The following is an 8,224-nucleotide window of genomic DNA, read 5'->3' on the forward strand; positions in this document are numbered from 1 at the left end:
TGAAGCCTGAAATGTGGCAAAAGGTCGAAAAGTTCAAGGGGGCCGAATACTTTCGCAAGGCACTGTATATAGACTACTGTACGGTACATACCATATATAGACTACTGTACAGTACATACCATATATAGACTACTGTACAGTACATATCATATATAGACTACTGTACAGTACATACCATATATAGACTACTGTACGGTACATATCATATATAGACTACTGTACAGTACATACCATATATAGACTACTGTACAGTACATACCATATATAGACTACTGTACGGTACATATCATATATAGACTACTGTACAGTACATATCATATATAGACTACTGTACGGTACATATCATATATAGACTACTGTACGGTACATATCATATATAGACTGTACGGTACATACCATATATAGACTACTGTACAGTACATACCATATATAGAGATCATAGATCACAGTCCCCCCACCCACCCTACAGCGTAGTTTCAGGCCTCACCTCGCCGTGCGGTATGTGCTTGCTCATGGATGAAGGCTCCTGGGAGGTGATGTAATCCAAGGGAAACGGGGGAACTACCCTGGTGGTAAAGTAATTTGATCCCTCCCCGGGCTATTTAGCTTCTGCCTAAAACCATTACTTTCTGCTCCCAGATCAGCCCCAGCATGCACAGAGAGGAGATTAAAGCCTCCTAGCTGCTCCGAGTGCAGCTCAGGACCCAGCGACTCCCAGCGATTAGCCTAATCACGTCATGTGGAGTTGGATGAAGTTGTTCATAGGAAGTGATCCAATGTCAGTTTTGAGTCCCTTCCCTGCTAGGGGGTACTCTGATGTCAGTGCAGACAGAGGGTACAGTGGAGTGAGACAGCACAGGAACTGGGCCTACTGACTCACACTGCCCACATGAACAAATACTACCGTACTACACACTGTAGTATCCCTCGATCATGTCTAGTACTTTCTATAGAATGTTGTACTATTAATACTATAGTAAATATTACCGTATTATCCACAAAAAAACACTGTAATAAATACTACATAACAGTCCTCAAAAACACTACAGTTTTTTAACTATAGTAAATACTACACTATTTAATTTGCATATACCCTGCCCATTCCCCTCCGTCCATAAGTGAGAAACCTACATGCCAAGTATTGACCATATATTGTGTTCCCTACAGGTTATAGAAAATAGCAGAAGCTCTGAACTATCCATTCAGAACCCAGTCCAAACTACCTACCTACAGGTTTTGGTAAATGTCCTCTTTTAGTATTTCTCCAGTAGGTTTCCTCAAGGAGAAAGCCTCCACCTCTATGTCAGAGATAATAAAGCTAAAACACTTTAGTAAATACAACAGTAATGTTCCCAAAAACACTACAGTAAATACTACAGTCTGCAAAAACACTACAGTAATTACTATAGTATATGCTACAGTTTTACTACAGTATTTATACTATACTAAACTGTAAATACCAGGGTTTGGAACATAAATTACATTCCAACTGTTCAGTTCCAACAGAAACCCTTTTTTTTTTGTTCTGGTGTTCTGGACAGAAAATAAGGTTCTGATCCCATTCAAACAAATAAGGTAATGGTTCATATAGTAAATTTTTGTTAATTTTTTTACCTGGGAAATCAACAGTGTTTTAGCTCATTAATTTACTCCACCGATTAGCACTGATAGTGCAGCTTGCTATGGAACGGGTTAGAAAGTTGTTGACATGTTTGATTGGTCAGATAGGCCTAAGTGTAGGTGTGAGATGCGACTGAAATGTTTTGCTAAAATTGAATTATAAGCTAAATAAATCAAATCAAATTTTATTGGTCACATACACATGGTTAGCAGATTCCAAGATGGCGTAGCAGTCACACATCTTTTGTCCTCGTGTTGTCGTGTCCCGTGTATATATCTTTTTATATCTTTTTCTTTGCATATCTTTTTTATATTTTTTCTAAAACTCAACTTTAAAACACTCTCCTGGAACCCGCCTCACCCAATGTGGTCCGGATCAGTTTTTTTCTAAAGTATTATTCACCTCATCCGAAATCCCCCAACAGAAGCTAGCCAGCTCACTAGCTACTAGCTAGTAGTCAGCAGCTAACCTTTAGCTCGGAAAGCTCTCGCCAGTCTGTACAACGCGACTCAAACCAGAGCATACCGGACCTATTTTCTCTCCATATCCCCGGATTCCTACCGCAAGCTCTGGACATTTTCACCTGGATCTTCGCAGCTAGCTAGCTGCTATCCGAGTACTGGCTAACGTCGGTCTCGGAGCAAGCACCAATTAGCCTGAAACTAGCCCATGCTAGGCCCTTTCTCCCGTTTAGCTAAAGAGGCCCATCAGCCACTCCTGGGCTACAATACCCAGACCCCTTCTAGTGCTGGTACGGGGCACGGAACCCCGCCAATCCTTCACGACTGGACTACGACATAATCTGCTCGAGGGGGTACTCAACTGGCCTCTATATCGCGACCACCCCTGAATGCCCGCTAGCCACGGTCCGCTAGCTGCTAGCTATCTAGAGCATATTGGACTGTTAGCTGTATAGATCCATCGGCCAATTTCTTGGGCCATTATACCTATTTTGCCAATTGGACTTGGACCCCTCTGTTACTCGGAACCCTACTAATCCATCATGACTGGTCTACCGAAGTCACTGCATGTGAAGGCCAAAACAGACTTTCCTCCGTCGAGACGTCCCTCTAAGGCCCTTCTGCTAGCTTGCTAGCACCGGTCTGCTAGCTGTCTGAATCGCCGTGTCTCCAGCCAGCCCAACCACTCACTGGACCCCTGATCACCCGGCTACGCATGCCTCTCTCTAATATCAATATGCCTTGCCCATTACTGTCCTCGTTAGTGATTATTGTCTTATTTCACTGTAGAGCCTCTAGCCCTGCTCAATATGCCTTAACCTACCATTTAGTTCCACCTCCCACATATGCGGTGACATCACCTGGTTTAAACGTCTCTAGAGACAATATCTCTCTCATCATTACTCAATGCCTAGGTTTACCTCCAATGTACTCACATCCTACCATACGTCTGTCTGTACATTATGCCTTAAATCTATTCTCTTACGCCCAGAAACCTGCTCCTTTTACTCTCTGCTCTGAACGCACTAAACGACCAGTCCCGATAGCCTTTAGCCATACCCTAATCCTACTCCTCCTCTGTTCCTCTGGTGATGTAGATGTTAATCCAGGCCCTGCAGTGCCTAGCTCCACTCCTACTCCCCAGGTGCTCTCATTTGTTGACTTCTGTAACCGTAAAAGCCTTGGTTTCATGCATGTTAACATTAGAAGCCTCCTCCCTAAGTTTGTTTTATTCACTGCTTTAGCGCACTCTACCAACCCGGATGTCCTAGCCATGTCTGAATCCTGGCTTAGGAAGTCCCCCAAAAACCCTGAAATTTCCATCCCTAACTATAACATTTTCCGACAAAATAGAACTGCCAAAGGGGGCGGTGTTGCAATCTACTGCAGAGATAGCCTGCAGAGTTCTGTCTTACTATCCAGGTCTATACCCAAACAATTCGAACTTCTACTTTTAATAATCCATCTTTCCAGAAACAAGTCTCTCACTGTTGCCACTTGCTATAGACCACCCTCTGCCCCCAGCTGTGCCCTCGATACCATATGTGAATTGATTGCCCCCATCTATCTTCAGAGCTCGTGCTGCTAGGTGACCTAAACTGTGACATGCTTAACACCCCGGCCATCCTACAATCTAAGCTTGATGCCCTCAATCTCACACAAATGATCAATAAACCCACCAGGTACAACCCCAAATCCGTAAACACGGGCACCCTCATAGATATCATGCCCTCCAAATACACCTCTGCTGTTTTCAACCAAGATCTCAGCAATCACTTCCTCATTGCCTGCATCTGTAATGGGTCTGTGGTCAAACGACCACCCCTCATCACTGTCAAACACTCCCTAAAACACTTCAGCGAGCAGTCCTTTCTAAACAACCTGGCCCGAGTATCCTGGAAGGATATTGACCTCATCCCGTCAGTAGAGGATGCCTGCTTATTCTTTAAAAGTGCCTTCCTCATCATCTTAAATAAGCATGCCCCATTCCAATTTTTTTTTAACGAGGAACAGATATAGCCCTTGGTTCTCTCCAGACCTGACTGCCCTTGACCAGCACAAAAACATCCTGTGGCGTTCTGCATTAGCATCGAACAGACCCCAACTTTTCAGGGAAGTTATGAACAAATATACACAGGCAGTTAGGAAAGCTAAGGCTAGCTTTTTCAAGCAGAAATTTGCATCCTGTAGCACAATCTCAAAAAAGTTCTGGGACACAGTAAAGTCCATGGAGAATAAGAGCACCTCCTCCCAGCTGCCCACTGCACTGAGGCTAGGAAACACTGTTACCAACGATAAATCCACTATAATTGAGAATTTCAATAAGCATTTTTCTACGGCGGGCCATGCTTTCGACCTGGCTACCCCTACCCCGGTCAACAGCCCTGCGCTCCCCACAGCAACTCGCCCAAACCTCCCCCACTTCTCCTTCACCCAAATCCAGATAGCTGATGTTCTGAAAGAGCTGCAAAATCTGGACCCCTGCAAATCAGCCAGGCTAGACAATCTGGACCCTCTCTTTCTAAAATTATCTGCCGAAATTGTTGCAACCCCTATTACTAGCCTGTTCAACCTCTCTTTTGTATCGTCTGAGATTCCCATAAATTGGAAAGATGCCATGGTCATCCCCCTCTTCAAAGGGGGAGACACTCTAGACCCAAACTGCTACAGACCTATATCTATTCTACCCTGCCTTTCTAAGGTCTTCGAAAGCCAAATTAACAAACAGATTACCGACCATTTCGAATCCCACTGTACCTTCAGTACCGTACCTTATGCAATCTGGTTTCAGAGCTGGTCATGGGTGCACCTCAGCCACGCTCAAGGTCCTAAACGATATCATAACCGCCATCGATACGAGACATTACTGTGCAGCCGTATTCATCGACCTGGCTAAGGCTTTCGACTCTGTCAATCACAACATTCTTATTGGCAGACTCAACAGCCTTGGTTTCTCAAATGATTGCCTCGCCTGGTTCACCAACTACTTCTCCGATAGAGTTCAGTATGTCAAATCGGAGGGCCTGTTGTCCGGACCTCTGGCAGTCTCTATGGGGGTGCCACAGGGTTCAATTCTCAGGCCGACTCTCTTCTCTTAATACATCAATGATGTCGCTCTTGCAGCTGGTGATTCTTTGATCCACCTCTACGCAGACGACACCATTCACCTCTGGCCCTCTTTGGACACTGTGTTAACTAAGCTCCAGATGAGCTTCAATGCCATACAGCTCTCCTTCCGTGGCCTCCAACTGCTCTTAAATGCAAGTAAAACTAAATGCATGCTCTTCACCCGATTGCTGCCTGCACCTGCCCGCCCGTCCAGCATCACTACACTGGACGGTTCTGACTTAGAATATGTGGACAACTACAAATACCTAAGTGTCTGGTTAGACTGTAAACTCTTTTTCCAGACTCACATTAAACATCTCCAATCCAAAATTAAATCTAGAATCGGCTTCCTATTTCGCAACAAAGCATCCTTCACTCATGCTGCCAAACATACCCTCGTAAAACTGATCATCCTACCGATCCTCGACTTCGGCGATGTCATTTACAAAATAGCCTCCAACACTCTACTCAACAAATATGATGCAGTCTACCACAGTGCCATCAATTTTGTCACCAAAGCCCCATATACTACCCACCACTGCGACCTGTATGCTCTCGTTGGCTGGCCCTCGCTTCATACTCGTCGCCAAACCCACTGGCTCCAGGTCATCTACAAGTCTCTGCTAGGTAAAGCCCCGCCTTATCTCAGCTCACTGGTCACCATAGCAGCACCCACCCGTTGCACGCGCTCCAGCAGGTATATCTCACTGGTCACCCCCAAAGCCAATTCTTCCTTCGGCCGCCTCTCCTTCCAGTTCTCTGCTGCCAATGACTGGAACGAACTGCAAACATCACTAAAGCTGGAGACTCTTACCTCCCTCACTAGCTTTAAGCACCAGCTGTCAGAGCAGCTCACAGATCACTGCACCTGTACATAGCTCATCTGTAAATAGCCCATCCAATCTACCTCATCCCCATACTGTATTTATTTATTTATCTTGCTCCTTTGCACCCCAGTATCTCTACTTGCACATTCATCTTCTGCACATTCTACCATTCCAGTGTTTAATTGCTATATTGTAATTACTTCGCCACCATAGCCTATTTATTGCCTTACCTCTCTTATCCTTCCTCATTTGCACATGCTGTATATAGATTTTTCTATTGTATTATTGATTGTATGTTTGTTTATTCCATGTGTAACTCTGTGTTGTTGTATGTGTCGAACTGCTTTGCTTTATCTTGGCCAGGTCACAGTTGCAAATGAGAACTTGTTCTCAACTAGCCTACCTGGTTAAATAAGATGTTAATGCGAGTATAGCGAAATGCTTGTGCTTCTAGTTCCGACCATGCAGTAATATCTAACAAGTAATCTAACAATTTCACAACAACTACCTTATACACACAAGTGTAAAGGAATGAATAAGAATATGTACATATAAATACATAGATGAGCGATGGCAGAACTGCATAGGCAAGATGCAGTAGATGGTATAGAGTACAGTATATACATATGAGATGAGTAATGTAGGTATGTAATGGTATGTAATGTAATGTATTAAAGTTGCTAGAGATTTGAGTCAGTATGTTGGCAGCAGCCACTTAATGTTAGTGATGGCTGTTTAACAGTCTGATGGCCTTGAGATAGAAGCTGTTTTTCAGTCTCTCGGTCCCAGCTTTGATGCACCTGTACTGACCTCGCCTTCTGGATGATAGCGGGGTGAACAGGCAATGGCTCGGGTGGTTGTTGTCCTTGATGATCTTTTTGGCCTTCCTGTGACATCGGGTGGTGTAGGTGTCTGGGAGGGCAGGTAGTTTGCCCCCGGTGATGCGTTGTGCAGACCTCACTACCCTCTGGAGAGCCTTGCGGTTATGGGCGGAGCAGTTGCCGTACCAGGCGGTGATACAGTCCGACAGGATGCTCTCGATTGTGCATATGTAAAAGTTTGTGAGTGTTTTTGGTAACAAGCCAAATTTCTTCAGCCTCCTAAGGTTGAAGAGGCGCTGTTGCGTGGGTGGACCATTTCAGTTTGTCCGTGATGTGTACGCCGAGGAACTTAAAACTTTCCACTTTCCACATTCTCCACTACTGTCCCTTCGATGTGGATAGGGGGGGTGATCCCTCTGCTGTTTCCTGAAGTCCATGATCATCTCCTTTGTTTTGTTGAAGTTGAGTGTGAGGTTGTTTTCCTGACACCACACTCCGAGGGCCTTCACCTCCTCCCTGTAGGTCGTCTCGTCGTTTTTGGTAATCAAACCTACCACTGTAGTGTTGTCTGAAAACTTGATGATTGAGTTGGAGGCATGCATGGCCACGCAGTCATGGGTGAACAGGGAGTACAGAAGAGGGCTGAGAATGCACCCTTGTTGGGCCCCAGTGTTGAGGATCAGCGGGATGGAGATGTTGTTTCCTACCCTCAACACCTGGGGGCGGCCCGTCAGAAAGTCCAGGACCCAGTTGCACAGGGCGGAGTCGAGACCCAGGGTCTCGAGCTTAATGACGAGTTTGGAGGGTACTATGGTGCTAAATGCTCAGCTGTAGTCGATGAACAGCATTCTTACATTGGTATTCCTCTTGTCCAGATGGGTTAGGGCAGTGTGCAGTTTGATTGTGATTGCGTCATCTGTGGACCTCTGGGGCGGTAAGCAATTTGGAGTGGGTCTAGGGTGTCAGATAGGGTGGAGGTGATATGATCCTTGACTAGTCTCTCAAAGCACTTCATGATGACGGAAGTGAGTGCTGCGGGGTGATAGTCGTTTAGCTCAGTTACCTTAGCTTTCTTGGGAACAGGAACAATTGTGTCTCTCTTGAAACATGTTGGAACAGCAGACTGGGATAGGGATTGATTGAATATGTCCGTAAACACACCAGCCAGCTCGTCTGCGCATGCTCTGAGGACGTGGCTAGGGATGCCGTCTGGGCCGGCAGCCTTGCCAGGGTTAACACGTTTAAATGTTTTACTCACGTTGGCTGCGGTGAAGGAGAGTCTGCAGGTTTTGGTAGCGGGCCGTGTCGGTGGCACTGTATTGTCCTTAAAGCGAGCGAAGAAGTTGTTTAGTTTGTCTGGGAGCAAGACATCGGGGTCCGCGACGG

At 45.5% G+C, this 8,224-nt stretch overlaps 1 non-coding gene across 1 annotated transcript; it reads left to right on the forward strand.

Annotated features, from left to right (window-relative positions):
- Window positions 1-1,241: 1,241 nt before the first annotated feature.
- On the forward strand, window positions 1,242-1,294 carry LOC123743258 (U7 small nuclear RNA). The gene has a single exon (XR_006770066.1). It is a non-coding gene; the product is annotated as a U7 small nuclear RNA (small nuclear RNA).
- The last annotated feature ends 6,930 nt before the right edge of the window (window positions 1,295-8,224 follow it).

This window comes from Salmo salar, chromosome ssa05 (genome assembly GCF_905237065.1).
Source record: "Salmo salar chromosome ssa05, Ssal_v3.1, whole genome shotgun sequence".
Lineage (NCBI taxonomy): Eukaryota > Metazoa > Chordata > Actinopteri > Salmoniformes > Salmonidae > Salmo > Salmo salar.